Here is a 13,235-nt window from a genome sequence, read left to right on the forward strand (position 1 = left end):
CGTGTCCGTTTCCAACGATCGTTTTGCTCACTCTCACACTCTCACACCCTCACACTCTCACACTCTCTCTCTCTCACTTTCTTACACTCTCACACTCTCTCGTCTCCTTACATCGTACCTTATTAAAGATTTTAGATAAGGTTTAAAGTCTTCATAGAGGTGGTGGTGTCATGGAAGAAGGCCGCAAACGTTTTTCCGACGTTTAAACGTTACTTGACAAGTGATAGGTATGAAAAGGGGAGAAATGAGGAAAAATAAAAGTAAAGGAACGTCAAGGGGGGGTTGCAGGAGGAGGAGGAGGGGTAAAAGCTGGTAGCACAAAATGTGTACGTGTGAAATCAGCAGAAACGTATAGTACGTGTTCCACTTCGTTAATTAAACCGATATAAAACCTTGGAATAAGATGCAAATGATCTGGGTGTGGTTTAAATGAAGATACCATTCAAAACCCCCAACCATCCACCCTTCCAACCCTTTATTCTCTTTACTTTATTTATTCTTTTTTTTTTTTTTATTAGAAAAAAAGGATATCGAGATACTAGTTTTTAGTTTTCTTTATCAACAATATGGGGAATAATAATTTTCATCTTTGTATTCCTTGTAAAATGTGTGTTTTCATGAATGTATGTGTAGGTGTGTGTATGTTCTATTTTTATTTTGTTTTGTTTTGTTTCTTGACTTTTTGTTTCTTTTTTTTTTCTAATTTTATTACATTTGTTTTTTTTCTCTATTTTTTTCTGTGTTCTCTCTCTCTCTCTCTCTCTCTCTCTCTCTCTCTCTCTTGAATACAATTTACCATACTCCGACAAAAAAGAAGAAGAGAGTTGGTCAGAAGTTTATTTTAGAATTTTTATTATCATCATCCTTCCAACTGTTAAAGTCAGATCGGCTTTTTTACATAATAACAAGCAGGAAAAATTAATTAAACTTCTTCCAGTTTTCTCTCACTCTCTCTTTCTCTCTCTCTCTCTCTCTTGCGCGTGCTCTCTCTTTCTATACCGTGTTGTTACACCGCTAATCAACTTCCTTTCCTTTACTTGTTACATTAAAACTTTGTTTTACCATTACTAGAAATTATTTATTTATAATTGTTCAACGTATTTAAAAAGGGAAATAAAGTTTAATAGTATTAATCCGTTTTAGATCGGTGATATATTTTTGATAGAAACCTTAAAAAACATCATTGCACCCACGTCACGCGATTGGTTCTCACTTGTATCAAAACATTTTCCTAAATGTTCAATCAAAATTGTGTTCAAAGTTAAACCTTCTGATAATCTGAATAAAAATATCATATATTTTATTTCAATTGAATACAATTTATAGAATAAAATTTGTTAAAGAAGATTATTAGATAGATGCCGTATATATCCGGCACTCCAATAAACCTTTAATCAAATGGATAAATGGATGACATATATATATTTCAGTAGTACAAACAAATAATTAGAAGAACACCCAAATGTCAGATATATTCGGTAGCCGTCACAGAAAAGAATTAACCAAGGTATTAAAATAAAAACTGTAAAACCAAAAGACATCGTAGGACAGTGTGAGGTACCTTCCGAGTTTCTTCGGGGTTCTGTATGAAAAAAAAAAAATAGAAAAAGAAAAAAAAAAGAAGAAAGAATGGGTCTCAATGTGTCTCAACGATAGGGGGTGGTTAGAAACGTGTGAGGATGACGGGGTTAGGGGGGGGTTGTTCGCACGTGGAGGCGGGGCAACGTTGCGCGTCGTGATGCCAGACCGACGCCGGCTGGCGTCCTGCCCCCAAGGTTTTTGGTGGGGAGACCCAAAGAACACAGTTCTCGACGGATCGCCGAACCGTTATCACGCGAACCCTTATCACTACGTCTGTTCATTTCTTTTCGAGAGTTTTATATACCCTTTCGATCTTTCGTATCTTCAAGCACGTGACACGTTGTTACAACCAATTCATTCATTTTCGTCTTTATCATCATCCCTAATTTTTGATCCCTCATAACACAATCCTCTAACGACATCATTAAATGATCATTTGTTTTCAATGTTAGATATATGTTTAGTTTTGTTTATTTTAAATTGATAAGAAATATCTCTGACAAATGTATTCTATGAAATTTGAAAGAATTTTAATACTCGTCGATCGATAATTATTTGATCGATCGATCAAATTTTTTTTATATTTAATCCTTGAAATGTATATATATATATTTATGAATATGTGTGTGTGTATGTGTGTTTGAATAGGATGAATATTTTGGTATAATAATCTCTTTTGATGGATATTATTGAAAAGTTTTTGGAATTCTTTTAATGAGTCCTAGATCAATTAACAATTGTTGACTGATCTAATTATTAAATTTTGTTCAATTTGAAATTAACACAAATTGACTTCTATTTGAATGTTAAATAATATCATAAGTAGAGTTGCGTTAATTTATGTGAACCCTTCTCCTAATCCTTTTCTTCTAATTACCAGCCCTTAAACGAATTGATTCGAATCCGCGTGTGTGATTTTAGTGCGGTGTTTGTTTGTTTGTTTGTTTGTTTGTTTGTTTGAAGAAGAAAAAGAAGAAGAATAAAAAAGAAAAAGAAGATTAGTAGTAGTAGTTTCAGTCATTAAACATTTTTGTTATGTATAATCGTGTCGAATGTATCAGCAGGACTTAACGTATTTCAAAGGATCATCACCTTCATCGTACTTTGGTAGTGTCGGATGTAAGGATTTCGCTGGATATAATAAACGTCTAAGCAAGGTAAGGCATTTTTATGAAGGAAAACATAATTAGTATATAATATATATATAGGTATATATTGTGAAGAGTTGAACTCGGTGTTATATAAAATCTATCTCTGATTAAAATATCCCGGATTGTAGTACCTTAGGACAAAAGCCCTTTCTATTCTTCTATTCCTTTACCTTTGACTTCTTTGTTGCTTCTGCTAGGTGTTGGTATTGGTGTTGATCTCACATCTTTTTCTTTCTCTTGATCTTTTTATTTTTATTTTTATTTTCTTTCATTATCTTTCATTATCTTTATCTTTTTCTTCTTAGAAAAAGAAGGGTGTAGAGGGCACCGGTTGAAATTTCATTTCTGTATGGCCGGTGACGACAAGTGAGGAATTTCGTTCGTCCCTTTTCATTCATTCATTCATTCATTCATTCATTCATTTATGAGCGTCATAATTAAGTTTTTCACAAAGGGGTTACCTTTTAAAATTAGCTTACGAATAATTATTCTTTTCTCATTCGTATCTTTTATAATAATTCGATGTCAAAGGTATCGATGATAGGAAAGAAATAAAAGGGTGGAGAACAAAATTGCAAATTACAGACAGAACTAAATTGAAATAGATTGATAAAAGGATTAAAGAAAAAATATATAATAAATTAATATATATATATAATATATAATATTATATTTTAAAATATAAATTTAAAATAATTAAATAGATTAAAATATAAAATAAAAATATTATATTTTATTATATATATAAAATATATAAAATATTATATTTTATAATATAAAATAAAAATATTGTATTTTATTATATATAAAATAAAAATATTATATTTTATTTTATATATATATATATATATATATAGATCAAGATATTAAGGATAGAAAAAGGGGGAGAAATAAGAGATGAGAGTAAGGTGCAAAATACAATTATTTCTAACTGTATACATATGTATATGTATATGTAAATGTATATGTATAGGGAAGACCACAGAACTTACGTTTTCTCTCTGCTTTGGACCCTCATTAGCGTCGCACAGTGTGGAAACTTTATTACTTGCAAAAACGTCTAATGACATTTTGAAACTACATCTCTTGTCCTTTCCTGGATATATCTTTAATGCGACAAAATATTCTCTCACACATTCTCTCTTTTTTTTTTCTCTTTTTCTTTCTCTTTTTCTTTCTCTTTCTCTTGAAATTGGATAACGGGTTATCAACGTGTTAACACATAGGTGTCACAAACTTCAATCTTTTTCATTCTATTTTCTTTCTTCCCATTCTCTGTATCTGATAATGAAAAATTTGTTGATATATGAAATAATCTTTAAAGATAAAAACTTGGGATATTTTTTTTATGATATTATATTATTATGAAACAAATTAGATTATTTATAATATTAGAAGAAGAAGAAAAAGAAGGAAAAGATTTTGAAAGTTTGTGAGGTAAAGTGTGAGCTTCATTTTCAAAAAAAAATAGCGAGTTAGTAATCGTAATAATTACATTTTTACATAATATTTTTATTCTGTAAGTAATTTGTTTATTAATATATTAGTAAATTTGTAAATTTATAATTATTATTTTATTTTATATTTATAAATTTTTCTATATATATATATATATATATATATATATATATATATATATACATATACTTATTAGTAAATTGAAATATATTTATTTGTTTTTTTTTATATTTCTATAAAAATTTAATATATATTTAATATATATTATATTATATTGTATTTTATTTTTTATTTTTTATATTTATTAATTGTATTTTATTTTTTAGTTTAAATTTATATTATAGTAATTTCTCCTAAATATATATATATAAGAAAATTAAGTAAGAAGAAAGAAAGAAAGGTATAAAAGTAAATTAAATTCTATCATCTAATGTTTTTATAATAATATATATATTTATATATTATATTATATTATAATATATATATAATATTATTATTATAAAAACATTAGATGATAGAACATAATTTACTTTTATATCTTTCTTTCTTTCTTCTTACTTAATTTTTTGTTTCTATCAACACACCCTTTGCAATTTTTGTATTTTTGTGTTGCCTTCTTTTTTCGAGGAGTAAGAGAAAGAAAGAAAGAAAGAAAGAAAAAAAATATATTTACCGAGTTCATGGTATTATTCAGGTATGCCGTACCTTTACTACCGATGTCTGCATGACTTTCCTGTATATATGTGAAACACGTAACTACCGAATTCAGAGAGTATTTACGAGTGGTAACGTTTGTATATGAAATAGAAAGAAGTCATGTACTATTTGACCTCGTATAGTATTCCATATACATATACATATACATATATATATATATATATATATATATATACAGGTAAAAATATAAGGAGAAAGAAAGAGAGAGGTAAAAAAAAACAAAAAACAAAAAAAATAAGAAAAAAGTAAGAAGAAGAAGAAAGAAGAAAAAGAAGCTTCCTAGGGTTGGTTTTTCAGTTGTAGTTGTTCAGGTTGGGGTTGGGGTTGGGGTTGTTGGGGTTGTGTAGCTTTTTCTTTTTCCTGTTTTTTTTATTTTTATTTTTTTATTTTTTTTTTTTTAACTATCCAAGAGGAAAGCTAGCATAATGCGACTATTGCACGGACAAAAGAAAGTGTAGAAAGAAGAGAAAGAGAGGTGGGGTTGGAAAGGAAAAGGAGAGTGGGGGTTTTAAGGAAAAAAAGGAATGATAGAAGGAGGAAAAAAGGGGTTGAATTGCTTTAAACTACCATCCACTTTACATTCCTGATTTCGGTTAATCTCTTCTCTGTTTATTTCTTTTTACAGGTTTTTATTTTGGGTTTTTTCTTTTTTTTTTTTTTTAAAGCAACCATCATGGAAATACATCGTTTTGTATCTTCCATGGTACGCAAAAGGGTTAGTAGAAGTAATAGAAAAGAATCCACCCTCACTCTCTTCATTCCCAGTTCAACGAAAGATAAAGACTGAAGGTGATAAGAGATTCTTCTTTCATTTTCCTTTTGTTTCTTTGTGATTTTATGGAGTTTTTTTCTTTTTTTTTTCTTTTCTTTTCTTTTCTTTTCTAATCTTATCCCCACTAGAAAAAAAAAACTCGACGACAAGGGCGATTAAAAAATTCTTTTGATCTAATTTACATTGACTTTCTTTCTTGTTTTTTTTTTTTTTAACTTTATTATTATTATTATTTTTTACTTATACTTTTGATTTTATTTATTATTATTATTATTATTACAATTGACACGATTTTCTCCTAACACCTTTTGTAACACCTTGCGGTTTACTACAATACGTTCAATCGTCCCGTAAAGGGAAATGCAATGTTACTTTGTGATTTACTCGAGTTTTTTTCTTTTCTTTTCTTTTCTTTTCTTTTTTAATCTTTTCCCCATAAGAAAAAAAAAAAATCGACGACAAGGACGATTAAATCTGTTTAACCCATTGACTGCCAACTACGAGATATCTCGTAGTGTGTGCTGCAATTTCGGATTAATTACAAATGGTTATTTACGTTAAGAATTATTAAAAAGGTTGAATAAAATATTTATATGGTGTAAAAAACATTAATTATCAATTATTCTAAATACCATTGCAATATTGTATCAGTAACTTAATATTATTATATTTTTACAAATTTAAGGCAAGTCGCTCTAAATATGTCTGCCAGTCAATGGGTTAAAGAAATGTATTCATTTAATCAAATTGATCAAATTTGTTGTATGATTTTTACATCTTATCTTATTTTCACGTAGTTTTAGTTTTGCAATTGGATGAAATTCGTGTTAAATTGAGAGTGTGAGTGATGTGTTTAGGACACATCCGAAAATTCACTTATATCGCGTTGCATGTAACGTCTACGATTTACCGGACGTAACATAATTTCTACGTATACGTCTCTGTCATCAACATTGGACAGATACGACGATTAAATTTCAGTTTCACGCGTCATTGCAATATCCTATTTCCATGTAAGAAATGTGTATGTATTACACGCATCTTCAAGAAAAGAAAAATTTACAAATATACATGCGCGTTTATTGTAATTTATTTTTATAAGATAAGAAATGCATTAACATAAAACATAAAACATAAAATGAATTTGTAATTGAATTATATTTCTATCTCGTGACTTTTTTTTTCTTTCTTTCTTTTTTCTTATTTTACATGCACAATTTTATTCTTATGTCAGATATGTAAATGACACAATTTTATTTTTATTTTATTTTATTTTATTTTTATTTTTATTTATTTTGTTTCTTTGCAAAGTCGCATTATTTTTCCTTTTTTCTTGCATACACAATTCTGTTCTAGTGTCTAATATGTAAATGACACAATTTTATTTTTATATATTATTTAATTTTATTTTAATTTTATTTTTATTTTTATCATTTTTGTTTCTTAGCAAAATTGCATTCTTTTTCTTTTATTTTTTCTTTTCTCAATTTATGCAAGATTTGTCATTTTTCAAATAAACAAACAAAACTATCTTTTGTATAAGTTTGTGTATGTTATATTTCTGAGATAGAATATTTCTATAAGCAAAAATGTGACATATTTTATCTCGCGTTATTTTTCTATTTTTTGTTTTTCTATCTATGATTCCATTTGATGATCATAAAAAAGAAAAAAAAAATACCAAAACAAATTTGAACGATCTCTTGATAATATTATATTTACAAACAAATCCTTTTTATTCTATTTTTATTTCTTCTTATTTTTCTAATCAAATCGTTCGTTAAATTTATGCTAGATTTATTCACGTATCATATCACACTTTTATTTTTATATATATAGATATATATTTTGTTTAGGTTAAAATAACAAGCAGCAGCAACACAGTAAAGTCAGTGACACGTTCTCATTTTTCTTTACTATGCAAGTAACTATACTATACTATACTATACTATACTATACTATATATATATACGTACATACATACAAATGCATATATGCAAGTTGCATAGTAGTATAGAAACGATTATTTACATCTTGCTACACAAACACGTTACTTCCTCTAAAGTGTTTTTCTATTTTTATTTTTAGTTTATCATAGTAGAATGGGTCACAATGTGCGTTATTGGAAATTTATTTTCTACAGCTAGAAGTCGTTAACGTTTAGTCTCGTTGTATGCTCTCTTTCTACTATCACCAACTATCATTATTATTATTATTATTATTATTTTTATTATTATGATCATTATTCCACATTTTTTTTCAACATTCTTGTCCTTTCGTTGTTTTTGATTTTAATCGAAACTTTCTACTTTGATTTCAAACGTTTCACCCCATTCCTCTTTCTCTTTCAATTATGATGTTTATTTAATCTTCGATATTTTTTCGTTATATATATATATATATATATATATATATATATATATATATATATATATATATATATATTGTTTTTTAATTTAATTGATTAAGATGGATCGTTCATAGGGATGAACGAAATTACCTTAATGAAAATCAATTGGCAATCAGTTTTATTTTTCTTCTTCTCCAATTTCTTGAGTTTATATTTTCTTTACAATGTAAAAAAACTTTGCTCCTTCTCTTCTGAATAAACAATTATTTTAGCGTGAAATTTTAATTGATTAATTTCGATAACAAGAAGTAAAGTAAAAGTATTCAAGAACTGGGATAAAGAAAAAAAGTATAACAAACATTTGCGAAAGACAAATTTTTATGCGAATATTGGTGAAGAAAATAATTGGTGAAAAAAACAAGTCAAATTATATTTAAAAAGCTGTAGTTTGTAATGAGATTTTCTTGTTTTCATTTGCGTTTAAGTTGAAAAAATGTTTCATGTTGTTTAAAAAAGAAAATAAAAAACATGTGTACATATAACACAAGTTAGAAGTGAAACTTTCAAATAAACAAGTTCTTAGGATATAATTTATTAAATAATATTATTATAATATTATTTGTACTTTTAATTTGTAATTATTTATTTTAATTTTTAATTTAATTGTCAAAATGTGCGCCTGTTCGTATGCAACCCTCCAGACAAACTTTAAAAATGTTGCTTGCGAGTGCCATCTACTGAGATGGAATTTTTTTGCAGTCAAAACTGTTTATACACACATGTATGATGGGTTGCCTATCTTTTGGGGCAGAAAAAAATTCCGTCTCGACAGATGACGCTCGCAAGCAACATTTTCAAAGTGTGTCTGGAGGGTTGCATCCATACAGGCGCTCATTTTTATAATAATTTACAAAGAAAATAAATAATAAAAAACGTTAAAAAAATGTTTGCAAAATCAATTATTTTGATAAATAATGATAAACATTGAACTCTAATGTTGTAATTAAATTATGCATATTTTTTGAATAATATTTAGTATTTTATATGAAATAAAGATAAAAAATCATAAAACTAAGTTTTGAGAGAGAGAATGCAGAGTATCAATAGTAAGATATAATTGTAGAACTTATTTATTATAATAATATTGTTACCATATATATCAAAGGAAATTTGAAAGAAGTTTTCATTAAAAAAAAAAAAAAAAGAAAAGAAAAGAATACTCGTTTCAATTTGTGTTTCATTTGATTTTATTAACATGGGTAGAAAATGTGAATGAAATTTAAACGATCAGCTGTGATACGTGAGATTTGTTATAAGAATTTTCTATGTAAGAGAATTAGAGTGAGAAAGAGAGAGAGAGAGAGGGAGGGGTAGGGGTGTAAGGGGAGAGGGGAGGAGAGTAATATAGGTAGTTTGATGTAGATGGATCGTTCGTGAAGCGAAGAGCCTAATATAGATTGATATTGCAGGTTCCATAGGTACATCTATATGCTCTAATGTCTTTATGCCACGTGCTACTTACTCTCGACATCCTAATGACATTGACAGTGATGGTGATTAGTTGATTCACTCCTGATGACTTTTCTATGTAGTCAAAAAATCATTTTACACGATATTTAAATTCATAATATTACAAATATTGTAATTAGTTTATTCAATCTTGATAATGTCTTTTCGATGTTGTCAAAAAATTATTTTATATTATAACATTTCATTTTTTTAATATTATAAGAATTTTTCATCGTGTAATTCTTTATATTTCATGATTATTTTTATTATATATTTTTTTACTTTATTATAATATATAGTATTTTTTTTTTTTTGTAGCATTTTATGCAATATTTAATTCTTAACATTGTAAATATTTTCTATCATAAATTTCTTTTCATTTCATTATTATTTTGATTACATTTAAATATAAATAGTAAAATATTTGTCTATATTTCATACTTTCTTGTATATCTAATTTTTATTTTTATTTTTTTTTTTTTAAGTTAATACTACTACTATTACTATTACTATTATTATTAAAAAATCTACTTTCATCTAATATAAATTAATTTTCTTCTTTAACTTTCTTGTATTTTCTACTTATAGAATTTGACATTTTAAATTATAAAAAATATTATATATTATTACCTATATAATTTATATAAATGTATTTTTATATATACAATTTATATTTACAATTATATATAAAATTAGAAATTATTATATATATATATATAATAAATATAATAATTAAAATGTAGTTAAAATATTTCAATACATATATAATTACAATTTACACACATACAATATATATATATACAAATTACAATATGTATATATATATAATAATTATTATGATATATTTATTATAAATAATAAAAGACAATATATCTATATATTTCAATTAAGTTGAAAAAAACAAAGAAAGTATAATAATTGAAAAGATCAAATGTGGAATGTTTTCGTCGTTTGATGGATACAATCAGTTAAAGGAGGAATTAATTTGCTACTCGATTACATAGAATGCACATAGGAGGCACGCTTCTACTTCGCAGATCGATTTCTCTCTCTCTCTCTCTCTCTCACACACACACATCCTCTCACACCTTCTTCCACCCTCTTGCAACCCCTTTTCCATCTGTGTGCACGTGGCACGAGTGGTTCTTCCGTACAAATCGTTGGAATTGTGCTGAAGTAAGTAGGTAGGCAGGCAGGCAACGAGAATGCTTTTGAAGTAAGGAGCGAATAAGAAGGGGAAGTTGCAAGGGTGCTGGGAGCGGGGGCGGGGGGTGTTAGAAGTTAAGGTAAAAGGGTGAGAGGGACGCATAATGTAATGGCTACGATTTGCGGCTGTTTCATCGTCTAGTTCGCACGCGATCTTCTCGTAATTCGCGCACGTCATGACGTTGGCATGCTTCTTCTTACCTATCTGACACGTTACACCTGTTACCACGTGCAAGACCTAGCCAAGTATGAGTGAGTAAATGAGTGTGTGTGTGTGAGAGAGAGAGAGAGAGAGAGAGAAATATTGTTAGATGTATATATGTATTACTTCCTTTAGCAGCATAGTCATCGTCACGCGCAAAACTTAATTGGTTAGCAAATCGTTTACACACCTCCACGTTGAAATTATTTCTCTCTTGTACAAATTAGGTCACAATTTTGTATACCTGAAATTGATGTCATTTCTAAGAATTTCTAAGTAAGTGGTTATAGGTAATAATATTATTTTGTCATTCTTTTATATTATGTTACGTTAGTAATTAGGTTTTGTTGTTATTTTTTTTAGATATTACTTTTTGTTATCTATTAATTTTCTTTTGTAAATTAATTCGTTTTTGTAAACCTGATATTGATGTAATTTATAAGAATTAATAATTAAGTTGTTTGATAATATAATTTTATGATTTTGTATTTTATATTATGTTACTAATTATGTTTTTTTTCAGTTATTATATTACCTTTGAATTAATTTTTTATTGTTGTAATTATTATATCAAATTTTTTATGTTATTTTAAATCGACGAATGTTTAACTCATAATAATAAATTAATATCAGACATATTAATGATTTTATTATAAATATTAATATTATATATAAGTTTACTTTTATTATAAAAATTAATATAATATATTATTGTTATTATTAAGTAACAACGAGTTATGAACATTTTCGTTACATAAAAGTGTGTAAAAAAAGTTGAAGTATTGAACTGTAAAAAATAAGTTGGAATTTGACATAATAAATAAAATTAAAATAATATTATTTTTTATTTAATCGTTGAATAATTTTACAAAAATAATTCATAATAAATAACTATTGTGTATACACGCTTTTTATTATAAATTAATTTATAATAAAATTCATACAATTTAACAAATAATTTCTAATGAAAATAATTTATAATTATACATTTAAAAATATGTCTTGACATTAGTTCATTTTTTACAAATGTTAATATCACAGATATCGCATAACTTTACCTACTTTTTTATTCTCCTTTCATTCTTCATAATTTACTTGTTTTACACAGACGAAAATATTTGATATAGAAAAAGAAAAAAAGATAGAAGAAGAAGAGGAAGAAGAAGAAGAAGAAGAAGAAGAAACAAACAACAAGGAAAATATAAAGAAGAGTAAAGTAAAGTAAAGTAAAGTAAAGTAAAGTAAAGTAAAGTAAAAGAGAAATGGAAAGGGGAAACGTTACTTTATTCCTCTTTTCTTTTAGCCATTCTCGCGTGTCAATTTTTCCTTCAATTTCATACTATCGTTGCAATTTTCCGCGAGTAACCTTTCTATTTTTTTTTCTTCTTCTTCCTCCCTGTTTCACACAGTGAAAAGATTCACGGGGGTTGGGTTTTTGTATCAGTGTGTATGTGTGTGCGCATGCAGCATATTGCTACCATTACGTTTCTTTCGAGATAAAAAGAAAAGAAAAGAAAAGAAAAGAAAAGAAAAGAAAGGAAAGAAAGAAAGAAAGAATGAAAGAAAGATACAGAAACAGAAACAGAAAAATAGAAAAATAGAAAAATAGAAATAGAAAGAAAGAAAAACGTAGTAGGTAGTCGAAATAACGAGTCGAAGTGGCCGTTTCGTACTAGGAAAAGAAAAGACATAGTCTGATCGCTGCCAGTGGGGATGGTCTTCTATACACTTTTTCTTTCATAGTAGTATTGGTGATGGGTTATAGTGTGCTGGTATATGTAATGGTATATGTGGTGGTATGTAACTGGTGTTGAGCGACCCCGTTGAAGATAAAACGTTCGTTCTGCGGAAAGGAACGTCTCTATAATTGCAAAAAGTCCACGTGCTAGAAAGCAATACTTTGCTTATGAGTACCAGATGTTTCCCTTCATAACTTTTCTACACGAGGTCATCCCACGAGATCATCTTTTCAGGGTCACCAACCACGATCGAATATAATCCTTGTTCTACCAAACCAAACCCCACCACCTCAATCTAACTTTTCGTTCTTTTCTTTTTATTTTCTTTGAGCTTTTTCTTTGAGCTTTTTTTATACATGTTTGTATCATACATGAAGATATTTATCGTGGTAATTAATTAACATGTTTTCTGTCACGTGTGTAGATCGATTTTTCGATATCACGTTAAAATGTATTTATTATTGTTTCATGTCAAATACGAGAACAGGAAAGTTGTCTGTCTGTCTGTCTGTCTGTTCTTTTAGTATAAAATAAAATATAATAATATATT

The 13,235-nt window shown here is 27.4% G+C and overlaps 1 protein-coding gene across 2 annotated transcripts in view; it reads left to right on the top strand.

The window, feature by feature from the left end:
* The first annotated feature begins 1,798 nt into the window (after positions 1–1,798).
* Positions 1,799–13,235, top strand: part of LOC107070562 (lachesin) — a 180,661-nt gene continuing 169,224 nt past the window's right edge. For both annotated transcript variants that reach the window (XM_089178478.1, XM_089178481.1), the window contains exon 1: positions 1,799–2,738. The gene's annotated coding sequence lies outside the window, so the exon portion shown is untranslated. The remainder of the gene's footprint in view (positions 2,739–13,235) is intronic.

The sequence above is a fragment of the Polistes dominula genome, unplaced genomic scaffold (assembly GCF_049000335.1).
Source record: "Polistes dominula isolate Pdom_NZ unplaced genomic scaffold, Pdom_raw_medaka contig_11, whole genome shotgun sequence".
Classification (NCBI taxonomy): Eukaryota; Metazoa; Arthropoda; class Insecta; order Hymenoptera; family Vespidae; genus Polistes; species Polistes dominula.